Source organism: Rhineura floridana, chromosome 18 (assembly GCF_030035675.1).
Source record: "Rhineura floridana isolate rRhiFlo1 chromosome 18, rRhiFlo1.hap2, whole genome shotgun sequence".
In the NCBI taxonomy this organism is placed as follows: Eukaryota; Metazoa; Chordata; class Lepidosauria; order Squamata; family Rhineuridae; genus Rhineura; species Rhineura floridana.
This window is the reverse complement of record NC_084497.1, coordinates 20,173,599-20,200,240: the sequence shown is the minus strand read 5'-3', so window position 1 is coordinate 20,200,240 and position 26,642 is coordinate 20,173,599. Positions and strand designations below refer to the sequence as shown.

General features: G+C 47.4%; 1 protein-coding gene across 4 annotated transcripts in view; it reads right to left on the bottom strand.

Annotated features, from left to right (window-relative positions):
• The window catches only part of CASZ1 (castor zinc finger 1), a 416,252-nt gene that overhangs the window by 264,663 nt on the left and 124,947 nt on the right, over positions 1 to 26,642 (bottom strand). Inside the window, exon 1 of one of the 4 annotated variants that reach the window (XM_061602126.1) lies at positions 22,032 to 22,101. The exons of the other annotated variants lie outside the window; for them this stretch is intronic. The gene's annotated coding sequence lies outside the window, so the exon portion shown is untranslated. Of the gene's footprint in view, positions 1 to 22,031; positions 22,102 to 26,642 lie in introns of those variants that run through there. 4 annotated transcript variants of the gene reach the window in all.

Below are 26,642 nucleotides of genomic sequence, written 5' to 3'. Positions count from 1 at the left end.
CTTATATAAGTAGCCGTTTTCTTGATTCTCTGGGCCAAGAAAGAATCACCTCCAAGTAACCAGGGAATAATTCCTTAGTAAGCCAACTTGGCCACCAACTTGGAAGGCTTTAAAGCCCTATGCAGCTTGGGACCAGGACACCTGAAAGACCGTCTTACCCCTTATATACCCAGTCGATCACTGTGCTCTGCAGGTGAGGGCCTCCTGCAGATACCATCTTATCAGGAGGTTCGTTCTGCACAATATAGGAAACGGACCTTTAGTGTGGCGGCACCGACCCTGTGGAATTCCCTCCCCTTAAATATTAGACAGCCCCATCCCTGTTATCCTTCAGTGCCTACTGAAGACCTTCCCTTTCAAACAAGTAGAGATATTTCCCAGTCTGCATTTGTATTGGAATTGTTTTCAAATGTTTTGTTTTACCATTTGTGTGTTTGCCATCCTAGGCTCCCTTGGGAGGAAGGACGGGGCATAAATTAAAAAATCTCTCTCTCTGTGTCTCTCTCTCACATACACACACACATATATGACAGGGATGGAAATCAGGCAGACAGATAAATGAAGTAAATGCGTTGCTCCAGAGGGCAGGACCCAAACCAACCACATTCAAAATATAAGAAAGGGAGTTTTAACTAAACATTAGGAAGAACCTCCTAGCAGTAAAATGGACTGCCTCAGAAGGTGGTGGGCTCTCTTTGTTAAAAGACTTTTAAGCAGAGGCTGGATGGCACCCTAAACCTAAAAAGATGCTAGACCAGTGGAAACTCCTGCATGGGCAGGGGTTGGACTAGCTGACCTCTGATGTGCCTTCCAACTCTATGACTCTATCCCACGAATGACCGGCACAGTTCTCTGTGGACAAACCAGCTAGTAAAATGCTTATGCTTAGCAACTTTCATGAAGTGAAAAAAACCTTGGCCACCACAAGTGCTGGCAACCATTGGCCGCCTCGTTATGGTTTTAGCAAGTGGGAGTGAGGGAACCCGGGCAGCCAGGTTTCGAAAACCATCCTGTACAAACAGCAACAATGCATAACGTAAGATTACAAACTCTGACCCCCATCATCTCTGATCGTTGGCCATGCTCTGATCATTGGGAGTTGGGAGTATCATGCATAATTTTAAATGAAACTGGTCAACTTCGCAATTTACAGCTATCATCTCAGAAGATATTTGCTACAATCTTTCTGGCCAATATAGGGGTAATGTTACTCTGTGCATAATAACCATGCCTGCCTGCATCTGACAAGGTTGATGGCACTGAGGGACTAACGGTACAGCGTGAAATCTTTCTGGGGCCGTTATAAAGATGAGAGTTTAAATTTTTTTTAAAAGGTTGTGTTTTTGTGAAGCTTTTAATATGTTTTGTTTTTGTTATTATTTCAAAGATGTTTCATTTTTAATATGTTTTGTAGATATTTTTAGTGCTTTGTCATTTGCGAGTTTCCCTTCTGGGAGGAAGGGCGGGATAAACATTAAATAAATAAGTAAGTATAATACGCAGTGTTTCCACCCCAACCAAGGAACACGCACAACATTAACGGAACATTAGAGAGTGACGGGGTGGCTGGGGGGACAACCTGTGGCCCTCCATATGATGTTGGATTCCATCAGCCTCTGCCAATAGAACCAATGGTCAACGATGAGGGGGTCAGAGGCCATCATCATCATCTGGAAGGCCGCAGGTTTCCTATCCTTGTAATGGATACCCTGGCAGCAGCTTTCAGGTAGAGATGTGCCTTTCCCATCACCTGCTACCCAATCCTTTTAACTGGAGATACTGGGGATCGAACCTCACTACCTTCTACATCCCAAGCAGGTGCTCTGTCACTAGCTATGGCCACCCCATCACTTCCCCTGAAAGACAGCTGTGGAGGAGCCGAATGCAGACAACGAAAACACCAACGCTCTTAATGAGCTCAATTTTCTGGCACAGAAACCAGGATCTGTAGCTCTGCCCTTGGCAAGGCCCAGTTAAAATGAAGACCCGGAGAAACAGCTCCGACATAGGTGAAAGCCCCCCAAAAACAATCATACCTGATGACTTTGCGACTCCTCTGTTCCCCTGGGAGATAGCTACCTGGCTGCTTTAGGGAAGCCGTTAAAACTATTTCCTACCTAAGACCTAACTGCTCCTGTAAATCACCAACTCTTATCTGGGAGAAGACCACATGCATTAAAGACGGATTGTTGCTGGCATGCCATCACATTTAAAAATTATAATAAATCACACCAGCCAGGCGAAGGAAGGATTCCAAGACTGAGGCGTGGCGTTACTTTGCTTTCTTGAATCCACCACCTGCACCCCGCGCCCCAAAAGGAAAATTCTGCACAATGGCAGGCTTGCAATCCTTTCCCTTATCTCCTCATAAAGATCAAGCTCTAGATGCCTATCTCTTTCCTCCTTTCTCAAACCAAGCGTTGTGACCCATTTTTCCAAAGCCAGCTACGATGCAATATGGGCCCTGGAGTCCTGGACCCTTCCCAAAAAGCCGAGAGGTTTTGCAACGATTACAGCAACGGGGGAAAAAAAGGAGAAATAGAAAAGTAATAAGTGATCAAAGGGGGAGGGTGGTGAAGCTGGAGCCTGTTGGGAAACTCTGCCGAAATCCTTCCTACACGTCTAGATCTTCTGGGGACAATGCTCTCAAATCCGCTGTTGTTGCATGCTGCTGGCTACAGAACACAGAAAGTGGCCTTGTACTGAAACAGACTATTGGTCCATCTAGCTTTGGTCTACTTTGACTGATAATAACTCTCCAGGGATTCACATACAACTATTCTTAGACTCTGATGTTATGACAGATGACTCCATTGAAGTGTCCAGAGCGCGGTCTTGTCCTTCATTGTTGGATGAGTTTCAGTTGGTGCAGCTCGAGGAAGTGGACAAGGTGCTTGGAATGGTGCGGGCGACAACGTCTGCCCTTGATCCTTGCCCATCTTGGCTGGTGAAGGCCAGCAGGGCTGTAACCACCGGCTGGGCCAAAGAGGTGATAAACGCCTCCTTGAGAGAGGGAGTAGTCCCTGGTAGTCTCAAGGAGGCAGTAGTGAGACCTCTTCTAAAGAAACCTTCTTTGGACCCAGATATTTTGAACTATAGACCGGTGGCGAATGTCCCTTTTTTGGGCAAGGTCCTGGAGCGGGTGGTCGCCGGCCAGCTCCAGGCGCTGTTGGATGAAACCGATTATCTGGATCCGTTTCAATCCGGTTTTAGGCCCGGTTTTGGCACTGAAACAGCCTTGGTCGCCCTGTATGATGACCTTTGTCGGGAGAGGGACAGGGGGAGTGTGACTCTGTTGATTCTCCTTGATCTCTCAGCGGCGTTTGATACCATCGACCATGGTATCCTTCTGGGGAGGCTCGCGGAGTTGGGAGTTGGGGGCACTGCTTGGCAGTGGCTCTGCTCCTACTTAACGGATCGTCGCCAGAAGGTAGTGCTTGGGGAACATTGCTCGACACCCTGGACTCTCCATTGTGGAGTCCCTCAGGGGTCGGTCTTGTCCCCCATGCTCTTTAACATCTACATGCAGCCTCTGGGTGCGGTCATCAGGAGTTTTGGAGTGCGTTGCCATCAGTACGCTGATGACACGCAACTCTACTTCTCCTTTTCACCTTCTTCAGGTGAGGCTGTTGATGTGCTGAACCGTTGCCTGACCGCGATAATGGACTGGATGAGAGCTAATAAACTGAAACTTAATCCAGACAAGACTGAGACACTGTTGGTGAGCTCTTTACCTGCCCAGATGGTGGATGTTCATCCTGTTCTAGATGGGGTTACACTCCCCTTGAAGGAACAGGTTCGTAGTTTGGGGGTCCTTTTTGACCCTTCCTTGTCGCTTGAAGCTCAAGTGGCCTCGGTGGCACGGAATGCGTTTTACCATCTTCGCTTAGTAGCCCAACTACGCCCCTATCTGGACAGTGACGATCTCACCTCAGTTGTTCATGCTCTGGTAACCTCTAGACTGGACTACTGTAATGCGCTCTACGTAGGGCTGCCCTTGAAGACCGTTCGGAAACTTCAGCTAGTGCAAAATGCGGCAGCCAGGTTGTTGACGAGGACTCGCTGGTCTGCGCATATAACACCTGTCCTGGCCCGCCTGCACTGGCTGCCTATTCGTTTCCGAGCCAGATTCAAGGTGCTGGTTTTGACCTATAAAGCCTTACACGGTGTGGGACCACAATACCTTGTGGAACGCCTCTCCCGCTATGAACCTACCCGTTCACTTCGTTCAGTATCCAAGGCCCTCCTCCGGGTACCAACTCATCAGGATGCCCAGAGGATTGTTATTAGATCTAGGGCCTTTTCTGTGGTGGCCCCCGAACTGTGGAACAGCCTACCTGAGGAGATACGCCTGGCGCCTTCGGTACTTTCTTTTAGGCGCCAGGTTAAGACCTGGCTATACTCCCAGGCATTTTAATGTTCAATGTGTTTCATTTAATGTTTTTCGTTTAACTTGTTGCTGATTTTATTGTAATTTTATTGTAATATTGTATTTTAATCTTGTTTTGTTCACCGCCCAGAGAGCTATTCGCTATGGGCGGTTTAAAAATGAAATAAATAAATAAATAAATAAATTCTCCACCCCAACCTGAAGATGCTGCCAGGGATTGCACTCGCTACCTTCTGCATGCAAAGCAGGTGCTCTGCCACTGAGCTACGGTCCCTCCTCTCAAAGTAAAGATTCTGGTCCTAATAGCCAGCCAGAAAAATTGGTCCGTCTACCTCAGTGTTGTCTACGCATACTGGAGAGGCTCTCCGTGATTTCAGAGAGGGTCCCTCCCAGCCCTACCTGGAGATACCGGGGATTGAACCTGGAACCTTCTGGTTGCAAAGTGGGGGCTCAACCACTAAGAACACAAGGATCAGGCCAGTGGCCTGTCCTGTCCAGCATCCTGTTCTCACAATGGCCATCCAGATGCTTACGGGAAGCCCACCATCAGGACCTCAGTGCAAGAGCACTTCCCCCTTCTGTGGTTTCCAGCAAATGGTCTTCAGAAGCAAACTGCCTCCGACCTTCCCAGGGCCCTTCCCTACAGCTTATGTCCCAAAAACCAAAATAAACAGGGGCCACTTTTCTAGCACTTTTCTAGCTGGCCATCAGAGAGGGAGGGGCCACAGCTCAGCACCAGAACGTATATTCTCGGCATGCAGAAAGGACTCCAGATTCAACTGCTGCCAGTCAGGCTCTCAAGAAAGCAGAGCTAAGAAGGATCTTCTGGTCTTGGGAGAAACTTGGGGGTATGTGTGTTAAAAGTGACCTTCAATGGCATTAGAAGGAGACTGATTACACAAGTCTGTTGTATCTCTCACCTGCCCATGCAAGCAATCCTAAAAACCCTCATTTTAGAAAGGAACTGGGGGGGGATCTCTTGCAGAGTTCTCAGCACTCTCCCTAAACATCAAATCTCTGAAGGAAGCCACAACAGTTAAAACCAGCTAACACGTGTCCTGCCGCAGAAAGCAGTTTTCTCCTGCATAGCCAAGGCCATAGCTAAGAAATTCCACACACCCTTTCAGTGCAGGAAAAATGGGAAGCTGCAAAACAGTCTCCAGTCAAAGGCTGCAATCCTGTGGCAAGTGTTAAGGGGAACAAGCCCTCTTGCACTCCAAGTCAGAATGCAAATCCAGCATCGCAACTTACAGAACAGGGTAGTGCTATTCCCCAGCCCACCCCCTTAAGAGAGAACTTCCAGAAAAGGGCCCCTTCCCTGTGATGAAGCATAAAGCTTTTTCATGTGGGGATGAAAGACGATGAAGGGCAAGCACGACAGGATCAGGGCTGATAAAAGCCTGTGTGGGGAAGAGACAGCTTGCGCAGTTCTTCATCTGCACCCACAGCCTGAGAACTTGAGGTCATCCAATGAAAGCGACAGGCAGGAGCGACAAAAGAAAAAAGCCTTCTCGGAACGACACACCGTGAACTTACGGAACTCACTGCCACAAGATGCAGCGACAGCCACTGGCTTAAGACGGTTTTAGGAGGAGACTGGACAACTACATGGAGAAGGCCAAAAAGTCAGCTAACATTAGTTCCGACAGATAAATAGAACCTGCAGGTTCAGAGGCACTACTCTGCCACTGAACACCAGTCGCCACCAGAGAACAAACAGAACAGCTGTTGCCTCCATTCCTTGCTTAGGGAAGGGCCGTGGCTCAGGGGCAGAGCACCTGCTTTGCATGCAGAAGGCCCCAGGATAGAACTGGGGGGGGGAATCCTGTCTGAAACCCTGGAAAGCCGCTGCCACTCCATGTGGACAGTGCTAAGCTAGACTAGTATGGGGCAGTTTCCTATGTTCATATACTTTTAGGCTGCCCGGAGGCATTTGCTAAGGAACTGGAGACTAGGCTAAACAGTCGACGCTTGCACCCTCGGTCTGATCCTGCAGAGCTCTGTTGTTATCTTTCCTCCTCCACTCAAGGCGTTTCAAGAGGCACTTCCTCCCAGTGCAATCGTACAGGTATCTACTCAGAAGTAAGCCCCATTGTGTTCAATAGAGCTTACTCCCAAGATAAATGGGCATAGGATTTCAGCCTCATTGCCTCTGGACAACCAGCAAGGGAAGGCTTTACAGAATTTGGTTCCACTTACAGAATGGGGGGCTTCCTCACAAGACCACCCAACTCCACAGCAGAATTATGACACAATGGAGCTTATTATGAAAAGACTGAGGGCTGTGTCCAATGCAAGTCCTATTCAGAGTAGACCCACCAAAGTTAATGAGCCTAAGCTAGTCATGTCCATGAATTTTAATGCACCTACTCTGAGTAGGACCGGCACTGGATGCAATCCATGGTCATCTCTCCACCTTTAAAATAAATATTTAATAATTTTTCAAACACTGAGAGAGGAAAAAAAATGTTGTGCTCAGCAAAGGGGTGAGAAAAATAAATAAATCTTCATCTTACTACAAAATCCCATTTGATGTGTTGTGGCATGAAAGTGTTTTTCACTGCATTTTTACAGCATGATCTCATGTACCCTGCAAAATGGGGTACGCCCAAAACATCAGGTATTTTATGGGATACACGCAGAGCAAATATATACACAATTAAGTAAAAGGGAAAAAAATAGACACAGGGAGTGAGAAAGAGAGACAGCAAGAAAGGAGTATTGGTAAATATTCAAATCTACTGGCATCTGTGCCAACTCCACTCCCTGAGAGGTTTGCAACATTAATATTTATATGCATATATATGTTTGCAAAAAGTTAGGAGCCAGCAAAATTTTCTAGGAGCCAGCTAGGGAGGAGAATCTAGATGCTTGACCTCTGCTGCAATGCAGGTGTCAACGGCCACAAGATGCACAGATATTTAGGTGCCAATAGTCCACCTCGATCAGTGAGATCCTCCTATGGAGCATTCTTTTGGTTACCCATTCCCTTGAGGTTCAGCTGGCCGTTACTAGGGACCGAGTCTTTAGTGTGGCAGGCCCTGCCCTGCAGAACTCCAGGAATCTTTCTTGAGTTTCCCCCGAAGTCTCCTAAAAACAGTGTTATTCAGACAGGCCTTTGCAACATAAATTTTCTTTTTGTTGTTGTTGGGACTGCCTTCAAGGCGCTTCCAACTTATGGTGACCTTGTGAATAGGGTTTTCATGGTAAGCGGTATTCAGAGGGGGTTTACCATTGCCTTCCTCTGAGGCTGAGAGGCAGTGACTGGCCCAAGGTCATCCAGTGAGCTTCGTGGCTGTGTGAGGATTTGAACCCTGGTCTCCCAGGTCGTAGTCCAGCACCTTAACCACTACACCACACTGGCTCTCAGAATTTTCTTTTTACCAACCAGTATATACTGATGTTTTTATTTATCCTATTGTAGTTTTGTATGTTGTATTCTGTCTTGCTGTACTGTAAAGAAAGTGCAGTCTATAAATATTTTAATAAATAAAAATAAACAAGAGAGAGATTTTTGGTGTATTTCCATATATGTATATACACAATGTTCATTATCACAGAAACATGAAGCTGGAGAATTCAAAGATAACCCCGTCCAAAGCCAAGTTGAAATGAAAGTTTCTTCACCTATTAAGCAAACAATAATTAAGACTGTGCACATTCTGTGCCTCCATAAATTACACAAATTAACTCAACTTGCATAAATGATGTAAACCAAAATCTATTCTTCTGCTGCTTACTTCAAGAGAAAAGGAACCTTGGTAACTCAAGCAGCTTACAATGCGATAGAAGATGCCAGCCATATTGTTTCAAGGCTCTTTACACATCTACAAGGCCTAGAAACTTGGGTTTATTTAAAAAAGAATGAAACAGAATGGCAACAGTCCATGTCATCCAGATTGCCATGTACCACAAACGGTGAAGGAGTACGCTAAGTATTCCTCCTCCCAAGTAAGAAGTGTTTGGAAAAAATCCAAGTAACAACTGTAGCAAAACAAAACTTAGATGTCTCAAAGCAAGTGAGCCAAGCCACGTGTTACAGGGGAATAGTTCCCGAGTCTCTGGCTGTGACCTGGAGACAATTTCTTCCCAATCTGTTTTTTCTGCATTGCTCCATGATGGAGTAGTCTCTCTCAGAGCTTCTTCCTTCCCCACGTTTTGAGAGGGACTGCTCCATTGTGTAGCAATGACACACAGCCCTTCCAAAGACAGAGCTGGCAATGCCCCTTGCACTATGGGTTCTCGGGCACCCAAAGGCCAGCTGGCTGTTGGATGCTTGGGAACCCCGCAGAAGGGAATTTGAGAAGTGGGCAGGACAGCCCTTCTGTCCGTCATGCGATGTCATTGCAATGCCATGTGACTGACAGATGGATGGTCCTGCCCACCCATCAAAGAGGGGCCAAATAAAGATCTGGCCCACAGAGCCAAAAAAGGCTCTCCATCCCTAGCACTAAGGCATAGCAGGGAGAAATATACACTCTACCATGGCTCTCTCACAGTTTCCCAGCTGCTGTTTGTGCACCCCAAGTATAAAGTAAAGCTGCTTTCCTCATTCGAGCGCTATCCTTTTGCCTTCCATGTCTTCACCTCCTCCTTGGTGGACAGAAGCAATCACATCAGAGAAGGGGCATGCAGAACATTTCAGCTTCCATCCCCTGTGGCAGGGACAGCCCCTGGCCTGAGACCTTAAAAAGCCACTGCCGGCCAGAGGCGATGACACGGGGCAAGATAGGCCCTTGCATTACAAGAGCAAATCAACCCAAGTGGGCTTGGCCTGCCTGGGGTTGGAACACCTGCCAAACCAGCCTTCCCAAACCCGGTCCCCTCCAGAGATTGTTGGACGCCAGCTCCCTTCATCCCCGGCCATTGGCCATGATTTATTTTATTTATTTACAAAAATATCTGTATAGCAGTACTTCGTTAAAAACATCAAAGCAGTTTACAACACTTTAAAAACAACGACCACAGAATAGAAACATTAAAAATGCAATAAAAAATTGTTGCCCAAAAAAAGCACCTCTCCTTAATTGCCTGCATAAGCCTGGCGGAACAGAAAGGTTTTCAGCAAGCATTTAAAAGTTAAAACAGAAGGCGCCTGCTGAAACTCTGTTGGCAGAGCGTTCCACAGAAGCGGGCCAATGACACCAAAGGCTCAATTCTGTGCTGATGTTAAATGAGCCTCGTCAATGATGATGGTGGCTGTGGAGCTGATGGGAGCTGGGGGTCCAGCAACAACTGGGGGGCAGCGAGGCTGGGGAAGGCAATGTTGGAAATATCTCTTGGCAGTCTGCATCAGAGCCAGGTACTGATGAGGGCAAAGTAAAGGCGGCGCTGGGGGTGGGGGCAAGGCAAGATCAAATCTATTTATTTATATGCATGCAATTTAATTGCCTACCCTTCAGCTCAAATTTGAGCTATCCAGGCAGCTCACAATAAGAGCACAACAATGTGATTCATTTTTATACTGATTTTTAAATTGTTTTAGGTCATATTGCCTGTTTTTTTATGCTGTACACTACTTTGGGGTATTTTTATGTTAAGCTGTATATACAGTACATCTGTGTAATAAATAAAACAAAGCAATAAAAATATCAAAATCACTTAAAAAAAACAAACAGCAGGCTAAAAAGAAAAAAAAAGCCAGCAGAGATTTTTCCAGTACAAGCAAATAAGTGATTAGGAGTTCTGGGAAGATAAAAAGGTCTTTGCCTGGTACTGAAAAGATAGAAGACTGCGCCAGGATGTCTCTCTAAGGCAGAGGTAGCCCAAGGGGTGCCCTCCAGTTGTAGATGTTACTGGACTCCAGCTCCCATCAGCGCCAGCCAGCAAGGCCAATCGTCAGGGCTGATGGGAGGTGGAGTCCAATAATGTCTGGAGGGCCACAGGTTGGCCATCTCCTTTAGAAAGTTAAGAGCAGCACTACGAATTGCACTTGGAAACAGACCGGTAACTAGTGACGTTGTTTGTAAAGAACTGGAATCATACCCTCCCTTTGGCTTGTCCCAGATGCACAGTCTCAAAGCAGATTTCTGGACTAACTGAAGTTTCCAAGTAGTCTTCAAAGGCAGTCTCATGTACAATGCACTGCAGCAATCTAACTCCGGCGGTTTCTAGAGAGTGAGCAAGCTCTCTCTGTTCCGGAAGGGTTCCGTTACCAAACCAGCCAAAACGGGCAAAAGGTAAGTTGTACCACAGATACCACAAAGGCATCCAAAGACAGGGCTGAAACTAAACAGCAACCCCGGCCTGCAAACATGATCCTTCAAGGCGAGCGCAACCCCAAGTGTGTTCAGAACAGCCCGAAAAACCTTGCTGAAAGCTTTCATATTGGTCAGAGCAGCTTACTAGATCCTCTCTGGCCTGTTGGCATTTGGAACAAAGGAAGAACACAGGTACAGAGACAGCTGTCTTCCACTGAATCAAACCATTAGTCCATCTAGCTCAGTACTGTCTAAGCTGGCTAGCAGCAGCTGTCCAGGTTTTCAGACAAAAGTCTCTCCCAGCCCTGCCTGGAGATACTGAACCAGAGACCTTTTGCATACAAAGCAGGTGCTCTGCTGCCACTGAGCTAAGCCTCTTCCCTAAATTCTTATTGACTATTAAGGTGGCTTCCTTGACTGGTGCAGTACTCTTGTTGTGTCAGAGTTGGGTGGCAACCCTGCTGTGGGTGAGAGTCCCGACAGCATTTAGACTCTGCAGCAAAGGGAAAGGAGGTGAAACATCGCTTCAGAAGGTGAGAGAAAGATGGTTGGTTTCAACCCACACAAGCTGTTAAAAGAAGAAAAAACTTTCTAAAGATCTGATCTGGACAGGACTCATTCTTTTTACCTTTCCTCCGCGCTATCAGCGTTAACTTCTTTTCCTCTGTCACAAATCCCTTTTTCTGCTTAAACTGTTTGGAGAAGTTTATGAAGCCAAAAAATTAAAATAAAAACCCAACAACAATCCACACAATAAAGGGCGTGTTGCCACAGGGAGACGGGGCAGCCATGGAAACCGCCAGCCCTTTGAGTTAAGCCCAGGCGAAAACACTCTTTGCGGAAGAAGACTTTTATTACGATGATGATGATGACTTTAAAGAGTCGCCAAGATCTATAAGGGGCTTTTAAAAGGAAAAGGAAAAGAAGGGTGGAAATGCAAAGATCGCCCACTCATAAATACACAAAACCCAGGAAAGAGTTACAAAACACAACACACACACACACACACCCTCTCTCTCTCTCTCTCTCTCTCTCTGTGAGCGTGCAAGTGCACTGCATAACCAAAAACATGCACAATGGTGCATAATATACAAAGATGCCGCTATCGATTCCCAGCACCCAGGAGTTTAAACACCTATTGTGTGGCAAGACAGGGATAGTGATGGCCAGGTCAAGCCCTCCCATGGTTCGAGTTGGGAGCAAGCCACTGCACTCCCACATGTATACCTTTAAGATGGACGCTTAAGATAGGATGGTCTTTGTCACCTGGTGCCCTCCAGACGGTTTGGACTACAACTCCCATCAGCCCGTGCTGGCTGGGGCTGATGGGAGGGGTAGTCCAAAACATCCGGAAGGCACCAGATTGGCCAATGCTGGGCTAGGGATTGAAGTTCAGTTGCTCGTAAGCCATCAGATGGTGAGCCACTTCAACTGACACGGGAGCAGGGAGAGAGCTGCCCCACACTGAAAAGCGCAGGACTGGAAAGCATACAACAGAAGAGAAGTAAGGTTGCTCTGTTTGGCCTTGGATATTCCAAGGGACCAGCTGAGTGAAAGCACAGGTGACTTGGCTTTCCTCTCCTCATCATAACCTCAAAGCAAAGAAAACGAAATATGAAACCATGCTCTTCTTGGTCCTGACTGGGTTGAGTAGCTGCACGTTTTAATTTCAAGCTGCGGCTCAGGCTTGGAGACCCTAGGACTCATGTCTCACCTTTGTTGTGAGTCATGGACTCGGGAAGGCATTCATTTCTGGGAACACCACCAAAACCCAGTAATCACTGCGAGGCACTCTCCAAAGTGCCACACAAGAGATCAGCCAAAGCACAAACACTCTGCCAGGCACATAGGTTACAGCTCAAGCGTGCAACGACAAAAACTTTATTAAGGCACGTTTGATGATGACACACGGAAGTGCATGTGCGCTGGTGATGCAAGGCTCATAAAACCCCTCCATGCACTGACAGCTACAGGCAGTGGGGCTTTGCCTCTGTTTGCCATGGCAAAGCATGTCAAGTGTGCATGAGAGGTGCAGGTCAACAAGTATGCAGTGGGTTGGAGAGACGTCCCTCCCCCTTCACATTGTGTGTGTTTACTGTGGCAAGTGCCCATGTGTGCCGAGGTTACCATGTAAACGTGCAAAACAGTCAGCTGGGATTATTAACTTTTAAAGGGGCCTGCCATGTGATGTGCAGCAGAAGGACATAAGGACATCAGAAGAGCCTTGCTGAATCAGGCCAGTGGCCCGTATACACCAACATCCTGTTCTCACAGGGGCCAACCTGATGCCTACAGGAAGCCTGAAGCAGGATATGAGCACAATAATTCAATAGGACTAACTTCCAAGATATCATTCATTGGCAATCACTCGTGGCCGAATAAGATTGTCTTCCAAGATAAAGTCTTTAACAGTAGGTCCGTAAGTGACTGAGGAGGCCAATTCTGGATCCACGCAATACTTATCCCAAGATAAGTATGTCCATACTTATCCCAATCCATACTTATCCCAAGGTAAGTATGTACAAGATTACTAAGTGGTCTGCAAAAACAAAACGGACCCTTCCTGCAGGCTTGCACTCTAAAAAGGATGAACATAAAAAGAGCCCTGTGGCTGGATCAGGCCAAAGGCCCAACTAGTCCAGCATCCTGTTCTCACAGTGGCCAACTCAATGCCCATTATGGAAGCCGGCAAGTAGGACCTGAGCCCAATGGCATTCTCCCCATTTGCAATTCCCAGCCACCAGTATTCACAGAGCCTCCAAGAGTGGAGGTAATATTATATAGCCATCTTAACTAGTAGCCATCACTAGCCTTAGCCTCTATGAGTTTGTCTAATCCCCTTTTAAAGACACACAAGAAGAGTCTGATGAATAAGAATGACAACAGAAGATTTATGTAACTTTAAAGTTGACAACGAGGGCATTGAACTTATCAAGCATTATCAATACCTTGGCACAGTCATTAACCAAAATGGAGACAATAGTCAAGAAATCAGAAGAAGGATAGGATTGGGGAGGGCAGCTATGAGAGAACTAGAAAAGGTCCTCAAATGCAAAGATGTATCACTGAATACCAAGGCAGGATCATTCAGACCATGGTATTCCCAATCTCTATGTAGGGATGTGAAAATTGGACAGTGAAAAAAAGTGGATAAGAGAAAAATCAACTCATTTGAAATGTGTCGTTGGAGGAGAGCTTTGCGGATACCATGGACTGCAAAAAGGACAAATAACTGGGTGTTAGAACAAATTAAACCAGAATTATCGCTGGAAGCTAAAATGATGAAACTGAGTTTCTCATACTTTAGACACATAATGAGAACACATGATTCACTAGAAAAGACCATAATGCTGGGAAAAACAGAAGGGAGTAGAAAAAGAGGAAGGCCAAACAAGAGATGGATCGATTCCATAAAGGAAGCCACAGACCTGAACTTACAAGATTTGAACAGGGTGGTTAACGACAGATGCTCTTGGAGGTCGCTGATTCACAGGGTTGCCATAAGTCGTAGTCGACTTGAAGTCATATAACAACAACAAGAACAGCTCCGAAGCTGGATCAAGGCCAAAGGCCCATCATAGTCCACCATCTTGTTCTTGCAGTCGCCAGTCAGATAATTTCAGGTTGCCCACAGGCAGGCAACGGCACTCTTTCCACTTGCAATTCCCAGGAACTGATACTTCGAGGCGTACTGCCTCCGACAGAGGAGGTAGAAAAAATAAGCAAAGGATGAGAACCAACACAGTATAGCTGAAAAAGTGGCTTCATACAGCGGTGGTGGAGAAAGGGCACGTGCAATACAGGGCACAGTTGTTCTTGTGGGGCAACTCAGAAGAGCGAACCCACATGGCAGCATTCCTCGATGATTTGACCAAAGATAACACAACGTTCCTGAGAGGCAGCAGCTGCCTGCTCAACCAAAGAAAGAAGTTAAAAGCAACACAGAAAAAGTTGGGGGGGGCAAGGCATGGTATGGGACTGGACACCGGACTCCCCAGTCCCACAGGGGAGGAAGGAACGGGGGGACAGGTGGTGACAGAGTGCTACAAATTTAAGGGTCCAAGAGGCAGTAATCTGTAGGCGCATGTGTGAACACAAGCAAAGAGCACCTTTTGTGTTTACAGGAAAGGATAATTCAGACACGTATGTTTGCTGCTTGATTTGCTGCAAAATCGTAACGAGGACTCGCATGTGAGAGAGGAATCACTACAGGTCAGCATCTTGCTCAGAACTTATGCAGCACTTCAGAATTCAAAAGCGACCCAGCGGAGTGACGTCGCACATTCAGCTGCCAGCTGACGGCCACAGAAGTTGACTAAAGATTACAAAGAACGGTTAGAGCTCTTCGACAGTGGAACAGAGCGCTTCTGGAACTGGTGGTGAGCTCTCCTTCGTAAAGACCCTTTGGCCTTCCAGATGCTGCTGAACGACAACACCTCTCATCCCTGGCCATGGGCCATGCTGCCTGGGGCTGATGGGAGGTGTAGTTCAGCAACATCTGGAGGGCCAAAGGCTCCCCACAGCTGGTTAAGGAGTTTTCAAGCAGCGGCTGGATGAACATAGGCTCAGACCATTGGTCCATCTAGCTCAGTATTGTCTACACTGACTGGCAGTAGCTCTTCAGGGTTTCAGGCAGCAGTCTCTCCCAATCCTAACTGGAGATGCTGGGGACTGAACCTGGGACCTTCTGCATGCAAGGAAAATGCTCTACCGCTAAGCTATGGCCCATCCCCATCCACTGAGGATGCCTGCCATTGCACTGAGCAGAGGGTCAGAGTAGATGACTTCCAGTGTCCCTCCATCTCTATGACGGTGTGGTCCTAAGTTAATTAGACTGTAAGCTATATAGGATCTATAACCAGGCTCCTCGACAGCGCACCTGGCTCCAATACATACCTTCATCTGACCATTTCAAGATCCAGGATGCTCACTGGCAGCACAGAAAGCCTCCAAGAACCACAAAGGTGCTGTTTCAAGTTTGTCACATTCTAAGAGTGACAGAAGTGAGAAAATCTGCCTCCACTGAAATGCCCCCTTCTAGGCAACTCTCAGAAGCAGAGAAATCAAATCCTACCCCCTGTCCTTTGAGTCAAAAGCGTTAACATTCACCCAGAGCCTTGTTGGCGTCTTGTCCCATGTCCCTTCGCATGGAGTCCAGGAGAATGAGGCGGTTGCCTCTGACAAAGAAAAAGGCACTCTATTCAACTCTGGTCTTGTTCCCTTCACAGGGTTACCGTTCCCAAAGTGGTTGAACAGTCAATTCCTCTTCCCAGGAAACTTGGGGAATTGTAGCTGCGCGAAGGGAATAGGGCATCTCCTATCAACTCTCAGCACCTTTAACAAACTACAGTTCCCAGGGTTCTTTGGGGGAGTAGCCATGGCTGTTTAAAGTGGCACGACACTGCTTGAAATGTATAGTTCGGATGGGCCACAAACAAGCAGAGGAGGGTGCAAGGACCAAGGTGCAAATGTGGATGACAAGGATCAATGCATGCATAGCAGCCCAGAGGAAGCCCATTCCAACCCACTGGCTGCTCCTTCCCAAGTGGAGCTGCTCTGGGCAGGCGTGGCCCTGGGTAGCAGGAAAATGCAAGGAGCTGCCCCGGGCCAGTGGGGCTCAAGGCCCCAGAGACTGCATGCCAGAAAGGTGGGGGGGGAGTCAGCCGTTCTGGCATCGACCTCCCAAACTCATTCAAGTATTTCCTTTTCTTCTTTTAATTTAATGTCCCCCATAATTCATCTGTCCCCAAAGATAATCAATAGAGCCCGTAATGAAAATTTGAGCCATATTTTACGATTCGCTTGCAGAAGAAAGGACCTCATCAGCAGGACTGGCCTTGGCTTCCAGCAGTGCTCCCTCCGAACCAATTTTGAGGGATGTTTCCTCCCCCCACCTCCGGAAGCCTCCTAGCCTGCCTTAGCATTGGGGGCTTCCTCCCGTCACCCTATTCCTCCTAAGAGGCACAGCCCTGCTGCTTCAAATCTGCATGAGAGGATGATGCAGGGACGGTTTCCCACAAAACATCACGCAGCAGGCTCTCACCAACAGCCAGTGCCGGTTGGGAAGTTGCCTTAAATTGAACTCAGTATTGTCTTCTCTGCCTGGTATCAGCGCTCTATTGTTTTAGGCAGGGGAGATTCCCAGCCCAATATGGAGAAGATGGGGATTGAACCTAGGACCATCTACCTTCCAACCAGACACTCTAACCATTGAGCTATGGCCCTTCCCTAAAGACACTGGAGGCTGCCTTTATACTGAGTGAAATCATTGCTCGGTTGAATTCAGTTTGGTCTACACCAGGAGTAGCCAACGTAGCGCTCTCTAGATACTGTAGCACTCCAACTCCCATCAGATCCAGCCAATACGGCCAACGGTCAGGGATGGTGGGAGTTGTAGCCCAGGTACCTCCGGGTTCCAAGGATTAGGAAAGGCTGCACTAAGGGGAAATACAGCCCTCCGGCTTCCATCTTCACAGTGGCTAGAGCCAGGGTGGTGGAGCAGACAGAGGGCTGAAGTTGACCACAATAATCCGGGCTCAAATCCTTGCTCAGCAATGAAGTTCACCAGATAACCTCTCTCCCTAGACCTGACCTACTTTATAGGGTCATTGAGAGGATAAAAAGAGTACAACAGTGCGAATGGACCCTCACCAGGGCTCTACAGAGCTGGATCGGAGAAACTGTGGGTCTCCTTGAGTACATCTAGAGGTTGCTACACTGCAAATCCCATCATTCCTCACCACTGGCTGTGCTGGCTGGGGCTGATGGGAGTTAGTTTCATTAATCTGGACATATAGATGCATTACCCACTCTGAGAACTGTTTAAGGCCCCCAAAGACATTCTCAAACCAGGTCCAGCTAAACTAGGTTTCCCTGGACTAGGTTAACAAAATCCTGAGCCAACTGGAATCTCCTTACCACCATGGGCAGGCAAACTGGGGCTTGCTACCAGCAAGTGGCTGCAACTTGTTTCAAGTTTAGGAGCGAGGCTGTTCCTAGGGGTAAGTGAAGTGAAGCAGCCGCTTTGAGCTCCAGATTCACGTTGCCGTTAATAAAGGCCACCATTTGGATCTTCTGCCTCTGGCACCAAAATTCCCTGAGATAGGACCGGCGTCACCACCCAACCTCTTTAAATGGCCCTACGGCAGTGGAGCACCATTATGAGCATTATTTCAGACCAAACCAGAGCAGCCTAATACTCTTCACACCTTCAGTCACCCTGCACTCCATGAGAACATCAGTAGGGCCCTCAAGCTGGAGCAGGTCAAAGGCGCATCCTGCTTCCCACAGTGCCTGGTCAGATGACCACAGGCAGGATCTGAGTGCGACGGCAATACTCTCCCCAACTGCAATTCCCAGGAACTTTGAATTCAGAGGCACAGTCCCTCTAACAGTGGAGGAAATATATAACTAGCGGACATTGCTAGCTTTATCCTCTATGGATGTATCTCATCTCCTTTTAAAGCCACCCAATGATAGATCATAAAAAGCTCACCTAGTCCAGCATCCTGTTCTCACAGTGGCCAACCAGATGCCCAGAGGGGAAGCCTGCAAACAGGTCCTGAACGCAACAGCTCCTCTACCCACTTGCGATTCCCAGCAAATGATATTCAAAGGCATCCTGCCTCCGACAATGGAGGTAGAACATTGCCGTCTCTGCTATTAGCCAATGACAGCCTTGTCCTCCATTGGCCAGTCTGTTATCCCAGAACTCAGGATGCCCTGAAAACTAATGGAAGGGGACGCAACCTTCTGCCGGGAATCTCTCTCCACCTTGAGATTCCCAGGAGCAGGTGGCCCCCTCTAAAGGCCAGGGCGTAGTTCACCACCTGAAGTTGTCAACATCTAGAGGGAGCTGGAGGTAACACAGCAGGGTGTTGATTTAGCCGCAAAAGAACGACCAAAGCAAAACAGCCGAGGGAGGAGGGGATTTACGGCTGTGAAGAGCTAAGGCAGCAGAAGCTATGGCAGTGAATCCCAGCATGGTGACAACGCTTAATGCAATCCAGCCATGCAGCACACGGGGCAGCCATGCCGAATCGCTTCTCAAGACACAGGAGAACCTCCAAGGGGCCAAAGCACCTACACGCCAAGGGAGAAAGGCCATAGCTCAGTGGCAGAGCACCTGCTTTGCATGCAGAAGGCCCCAGATTCAGTCCCCAAAGGCATCTCCAGGTAGGGCTGAAACCATGGACAGCCACTGCCGGTCAATGTAGACAAAACGGAATTAGATGGACCAACAGTCTGACTCAGTGCAAGGCAGCTTCCTGAGACCCAACTAAGCCAGAAGCAGCAAGGAAATACTTTGGGGTCACAGTAGGTCACTTGATTGCTCTTTCTGTCTTCCGCGATGGGCCAGTTGCTCCCACAGCATAGCGGCTACAAAGAGGATTTTCGCATGACGCCTGGACATAAGGTGGCCACGGGCAAGGCCCACACCAGCTTACAGACTGCAGCAAGGCAAGCGGCTGCAACATCGTTAAGTGCTTTGAAAGCGAGACCCGCCAAAGTGGACCAAAAGATAGAGTTCCATACCTAGTGGCAATGGATCCTTCCAAGAGAATGCAGGGCCTTTCCAGGGATAGCACTCCCCCACTGGTGAAGGGAAGAGGACACCTCCAAACTCTTTCCCAGACCTGCCCAATCACAATGCCAAGCAGAGGGAACAGAGACCCAAATGAGGTCTGGCAACTTACCCGTAGGTGGACCTCCCCAAGCTCTAGTTGTAAGAATGTGTCCACATAAGAACTACCCTGCCAGATGACACCAAGGACCCACCCAGTCCACCATATTATTCCCCTTACAAGCAAGGCATGTTCCTCTCTTTGTCTAAAGGATCTGGTATTCAGACATATCTTTCCCCTGAATTTAAAGCTTATAGGGACACATGAAACTGGCTTGTATCAGGTCAGGCTCTTTGTCCATTTAGCCCAGTATTGTCTTCTCTGACTGGCAGCAACTCTCCACGGTCTCTGGCAGGAAGCAGCCTCTCATGTCACACATTCCCTGATACTTCTAACTCAAGGGTAGGGAACCCAGGCTCACTTCGCATCTCCTCTTAGATTGGGAGGGGTACCCATGACGCTCTAGGTGTTGTCCCATCGGCCCTGGCATGGTGAATGGACAGGGATGATGTGGAGTCCAACAATGTCTGGAGGGCTACAGGTCGTCCAATCCTGGTCTAACTGGAAATACACTGGACCTCGGGCTTTCTGCGTGCAAAGCAGGTGCTCTGATCAATGAGCTTTCCAAGGTTCCCGTTAGCTATCCTGCCCTCCTGTCAATGACGTCATCTCATCGTTCATTTTAAACCATCCAAACATTTTAAACCATTTGCATCGACGGAGGGAGTGACAGCCACCAACCTGAACGGCTTTAAAAGAGAATTAGACAAATTCATGGAGGGTAAGAGTATCAGTGAGCACTAGGCACGATGGCAAAGCTCTGCCTTCATGGTGAGAGGCAGTATGTTGCTGAAAACCAGTTGCTGGAAGCTCCAGGAGGGGACAGTGCTCTTGCACTCAGATCCTGCTTGCAGGCTTCCCGGAAGCATCTGTTTGGCCACGGTGAGCACAGGATGCTGGACTACATGGACCACTGGCCTGATCCAGCAGTCTCTTATGTTCTTACATTCTTATGCATATCCCTCCTGCAGCTCCACCACCAGGTTACAATGACTGCCACCAGCAGGCGGCTACATTTTCTTTCATGGGTGTGGGTGTGTGTGGCTGTTTTTAACAAAAGTCACACTAGCTAACAATGGCACAAAACACCAAGCAGTGCTGCGTACATGTTATTTGCACTGCCAATAAAACTAAGACTGTGTCAAGCTATCTACAACTCAAGACAACGGCTCTCGCTTCCTTGCCTTGATATACCCAGGATACAGATCGTCATTAGGCATCGCTTCCCGTAGAACGCTCTGACTTGAAGACAGAAAGCCTCCGAGATCACCAGGAACAAGATCCATTGTTTAAAGTGACATGTTGGCTGGCGCTTGGTCCCCAGAGCAAGCTAATTGCTTTTGCTCGTCTTGAAAGCCAGAAGACATTTCACCGAGAAAGTGAGTTGGTACCCGAGAGCGCAGAGATGTCATCCTGTCTCTGACACAAGATTTCCAGGCTCACCTGCAGGGATGCACAAGCGCATCCCTCGGAAAAGCACCCCACTTGCTAGAACCCTGACCTGGAACCTCCTAGCCTGCATACTGGTGCCAAGTCAGTCCAGACTGTAGAATGGTGGGAACAGAAGGAAACTCTCTGGGATCTAGCATGAGCCCACCTCCAGGAAGACTGTTGGCCTTCCAAGGATAAATATTGCCCACGTCAGGGTCTGGCCAACAGTTGAACTTTGGCCTTGGCTACATAGCTTTTCCTTTGTACCTGTTTTCTCTTTCAGCTGGGATACCTCAGCTCCAGGACTGGCTTGGAGTTGATCCAGTCTTTAGATTCGATAAGTAGATATGCCTCTTGGATTCTGTTACAGCAGTGATGGGGAACCTACAGCCCTCCAGATGTGGCTGGACTACAGCTCCCGTCATCCCGGCCACTGGCCATGCTGGCTCGTGATAGCTGTAGTCCAGCAACATGTGGAGAGTGACAGACTCCCCTCCCTTCCTTAATTTCCTCTTGAGAGCCTGGATGATACTGGCCCCAAACCTTTGCTGGGATTTGTACTTCTTTCTGCTCTGAGTGCCTGGACCATGTGCATGTGCTGCGATTTGCAACAGTATAAACAGCAGGAGCAGGTCAATATTTGGCTGTCGCTTCCTTACCATCAGGGCTGTTCACACTCCAGACAAAAATATACACAGGCATTCTTGATTTATCTGCCCCCCCCAAAAGCTGGATTCTGAAACGTTAGGAAGGAATGCAATTAGTTTAGCTTGAATATGTCTTTCTAATTTAGTCATTGTGGAATGTCAAGGAGCCCTCCAGCATAATGACACCCAAGGAAAGATATGGTGTATCAAAAGCCAATAAATAAAGCTTCTGGAAATATAGGGTTATGTCAAATGCTAGTCCTACACAGAGTAGACCCACTGAAGTTAATGGACAGGCCTAACTTAGGTTAATTAATTTCAAAAAGTAAAACTTGGTTGGAACAACCCATAGAAAATGCATAAACAAATTAATGGCTCACACACTTCTAGATTTACCTTAGTTCCATAGGGACTAGAAACATTTTTTAAAAAATACAATACCACCACAGATTCTCGGGGCACTGAATTCTCCACACTGCCTCAGCACAGTCTTAGAACTGAAGAAAGCACAAGTACTCTGCTTATGGTGCACCCAGCAATCCTTTGTCATCAAGCCATCAAGTCCTGACCTCAAAACAGCCACCCAACAGCTCAAGCGTCAGCTATCTGATTTTTTTTGGGGGGGGGAGGTGAGGGAGATAAGACTGCAGAGTGTGATTCTGGGCCAGCCTTCACCAACCTGGTGCCCTTCAGATCTTTTGGACTTCCATCAACCCCATCAAGGATATTGCATCCAACCTGTAAGTTCTCCAGGCAACACATGTACCTCATCAGCTTGGGAGAGGAATCGAAAGAGAGACGCATATTTGGGGCAAACAGGTGAGAGAGGTGCATGTGTGGGAATTCTGGGGCACACCCAACAGAGCCCCAGTTGTGCTGGCAGAAACACAAACAAAGAGGCAGGAAATTCCTTGAAAAGAGCCAGCTCCTCTCCCTCCACCTGCTGGGAGGCACCCATTTGACCTCCTTCGCACCTTAATCCGCGCTGGGCGAATCGCTGGCTGTCTTGCTGGGATGCTTGTTAAAACTTCGTTTTCACAGGGAACAGTTCTCAGGAAAGGCATTACAGTGTGGGCTCTGCCGATATTATTAATTCTAATACTTCTAATCCGACCACAAAAGTGTTTTCCCACAGCAGAGTGTTTCATCTGGCTTTCAAAAACAGAGTAGCCAAGTTCCTAGAGACGGTCAGAATTTAGGGTTTTGCTGAAGTCCCTCTTTCAAAGAGAAATGATTGCGGGGATGAGGACTGGGCATTTCAGGGCCCAGCAGAATTTCTACAAACATTTTTTTAATTATTAATTTTTTTAAAAAATGAGTTCAGTGTTTTTAGTGCAGACAACAAACATGGGGGTTGTATCCAATACTTGTCCTACTCAGAGTAGACCCATTGAAGTTAATTTACATGACTAACTTGGGCTCATTAATTTCAATGGGTCTACTCTGAGGAGGACTTAGGAAACAACCCATTGTTTTTAAGGCTCACATTGCTTGTTTAAAGAAGCCCCATAGACAAGACGAATGGTTTTCTGCTCCTTAACAGTTCCCAGGATTCATTGGGAGAAATAATGTGCTTTAAATGTATGGTGTGTATGCAGCCCCCTGTTCCCATCACAGAGATACAATGCCCACAATTCCCTGGGTCCAGGGATTGACTGTTAGACCACTCGGAGAACTGTGGCTCTGTGAGGGGATAGTGGGTCTCCTAACAGCCCTAAGCACTCTTTAACAGACTACAGATCCCAGAATTCCTCAAGGGGAAGTCACGACTGTTCAAAGTGGTATGATACTGCTTTAAAATGTATACTGAGGATGGGACCATCGACACATACAAATATACACACAGCCCTTGATAAACTATGGTTGTTGACAGAAAAAAAATTACAAGGACTCCTGAACCACTAGCCTACGCAGTAGAGCAACTCTGCCCTATTTTTATTTTTAATAGCAAGTTAGTTTTTTCTGCCAAGGCTGGTCCAAGACATTCTGCTGCCAGAGGTGAAGGCAAGATGGCACCCCTACCCCCATTCCACCCAGAGAAGCCCACCACAACGGCAGCTGAATCTAACTTCGACAGTGGCAACTGAACAGCCTCCTCCACAGCCTCTGGTGGGCCGCAAGCTAGCTCAAGGGGTACACAACAAGCCAAAGGCCACACATAGCTCTGTCCTCCATGATCTCACTGCCGCTCTCCTGTCCCTCCACATCTGACACCTGAGGAGCTGCCTCTCCTTGCTTAATGGTAGGGCCAGACCTGGTGCATTGGTCATATCTCACACATACCTCTGAAAACGCTTTTAAAAAATAGTGTTTCCCCCTTGTAAAATAAAAACTAGCACGCACATTTTCTGTAACTGTTTGTGCGTGTGTGTATACTTCGGTTTTGAAAGAAGATCTAGATCGCCAGCAACAAATGCCACTGGGAATTTCCATGTGCAAATCCACTCTGTGCTGTGTTCTTGAGCAAGCTGAAGTCACTTCAAAGGGGCTCGGGCAGGAGACATTCCGGTTGGATTATGCCCCAGATTTTTATTCAGGTTGGAGAGAGATAAGCTGTGATAAAATCTTGCAGAAAGACACACCTTTGTATGGAGATTTCTCATCTTGATCTTCTTAAGATCAAGAGAATGATGTGTGTGTGATCTGTACCTGTAACAAGCGCCTTTTGGGGGGAAATACCTGTTTGTCAGATTTCCCCCCCCACTCCTTACAGTGGTTCCCCCCACCTTTTTAACAAGTTGCTGTGATATTTGACTCCCCATTACAAGCCTATGAGGAATCACAACAATGTGCACTCAGCTTCTGAAGAGACACAATTGCTCTTTTGAGAATTTGGGGAGTTTGAGAGACAGTTTTGTGTAGTCCCAATTTTGCTAAATTTATGAGTCTTTCAACAGTCTCTATTTTTTCTTTTTAAAGTGTTTATTTATACAGAGCATTATAAAGAAAGGGAGTGCATTTTAATCTTGCAACAATCAGGTTTACAACCCAGAACTTGTTTCATACTTACTCTCCAGTTCTTACAAACCAACCTGCAAGGTAGGCCAGTGATTTTAATCACCTTTGGTATCTTGGGTTGTGATCAACTAAATCCAACTCAGAGGAGACCCACTGAAATTAATGGACCTCAGTTAGTCATGTCTCTTAACTTCAACAGGCCTACTCTGAGTAGGATTAGCATTGCATACAACCCCTTACTCCTGCAGCATGCATAATGAGGAGGGTAAGTTGCATTTCTCTCAAGCTCAGAGAAGCATGCAGAGTTCTCACCCGCCCACCTCATCTTAACCTCACAACTACCCTGTAAGGTAAGGTGGGTTGAGAGCGACTATCCCAAGGTTGCCCTGTGAGCTTCATGGCTGAGTATACAAGTCTCCCCGCTCCAAGTCTCAAACTTATAGCCATGCCGGTTCTCATTAAGAGGACAGTATTTTCTTCATTCTAACCCTTAAACAGTCCACTGCACACACCACATGGATCGTCATATTTTAAAAGGGAGAGGGAGAAGGGATCTGAGAGAGCCAGCTTGCTTAAGGCCCTAGGAGCGAGTATGAATCTAAGGCGGTGATGAGGACCCTCCAGCTGTCATTAAACTCCCATCACCCTGGCTACTGGTCGTGCTGACTGGGGCTGGTGGGAGTCCAATAAGATCCAGAGACCCACTGATCAGCTACCCCTGGGTTGAGGAAAGGAAGGAATGCATCGATCATGCTTGTACTCCCACTATTAATGGCTTTAGCATAGGGATGGGGAAACTTTGGCCCTCCAGCAGCTGCTGAGCTACAACTTCCATCAGCCCCAGCAAAGCATGGTCAATGGCTAAGGATGATGGGAGCTGTAGTTCATCCAGAGGGCCAAAGGTTCCCCACACCTGCTGCGGAGCACAGCTTCAAGTGGATGTGGCAGACCACAGCAAAAGCGTAGGGACCTGATGGCAAAGGGACCCATAACAGAGAGTTGTGAATAACGCTGCCCTGCTAAATGCAATCTGGTCCTCCATTTTGTACAGGAGAGGGCAGACTCCAGGCTTCTGAGATCTGCTGCGTTTTTACGAGAACTACAAGCTCTACTGACTGAAGTTCGGCACAAAAGACACAGAATTAAAGAGCAGATTGCCTCCAAGCAGCTGCTGAGCCCAGGATGTGGATTTGAGGACCAGAACTGAGCGGCGCTCACAGTCCTTCTACGCAAAACCAAAAGAAAACCATTTCTGGTTACCCCAAGATCTTCATATCAGCAGTCTAATTGGGAAAGGGGGCCATGGGATGGGATGGAAAATTTCCCAGGGCCCTATTTTTCTGCAGATATTTCCCCATCTCATAGGTTCATTACCACAAATCCAGTATCAGTCAAGCTGGGCAGTTTTCAAAGTTTTTAGCTTTGTTTACTAAATATTAGCAAAATCGATAAAATTAGATCGCTCCCAAGGGCATCAGAAAATTGATGCAACCTGAACATTTCTGATGCAAGTTCCCTTACACAAACTAGGGTAATTTGCATAGGCCTTTTTTCCAGAAATCCCCCCCATTCAACATTTTTCAGAAAACCCACATTGCTGAGTCATTTAGCTGCCCCTGTTGTAAAAACTGCAAGTCTAAAACCTTGCCAATCCACTGCAAGTCACAGAGATCTACCAGGAGATCCTGCCCACCCTGATAGGATACAGGATACTGGGGTGTGGGGCGGGGAGGAGAGAAGAAAGGCTCCCACTGGGCAGGTGCTTGCTGTTTCAAGGCTACCGCCCTCTCAGGCAGGTGCTTGATGGAGAAGAGGAACAAGCAGGAAACAATATTAGCAGCTGTGTTGGCCCACTCGGCTGTTCGCACATGCCGATGTATTTGCTATAGACATCCGAGTGTTTCTTACAGAGAATAAGAGAAACAGCTAAAGTAATGTGTTTTATTGGAGCACTCATGTTGAGCATACACACTTTGGAACAAGACCAATTTTTCAGGCAGAGTTGTGGTGGTAGGGGGGGGATTCAATGAAAGTACAGTATCCTTGAAGAGTATGGTTAGCTAAATACACTGTAAAAAAAATAAGAGCTTTGTGCTGGCCCCAGATAGCAGAGGGCTTTACTCGGTTCCAAAAATTGTGCCCAGAGCTGCGTGAGCTACAATCCTGCACACATGCAGGAAAAAAGAGGTACACACTGTGATATTGGGCACAGAATTCCACTTTAAAAAAAAAAAAAAAAGCAAGCTTCTAGTCCTTATACTTGCAAAGATGCACTTGAAAGGCCATGGACAAACCCTGCTGGAAATTTCTGCGGCTGAAAGGATGTGCTGCT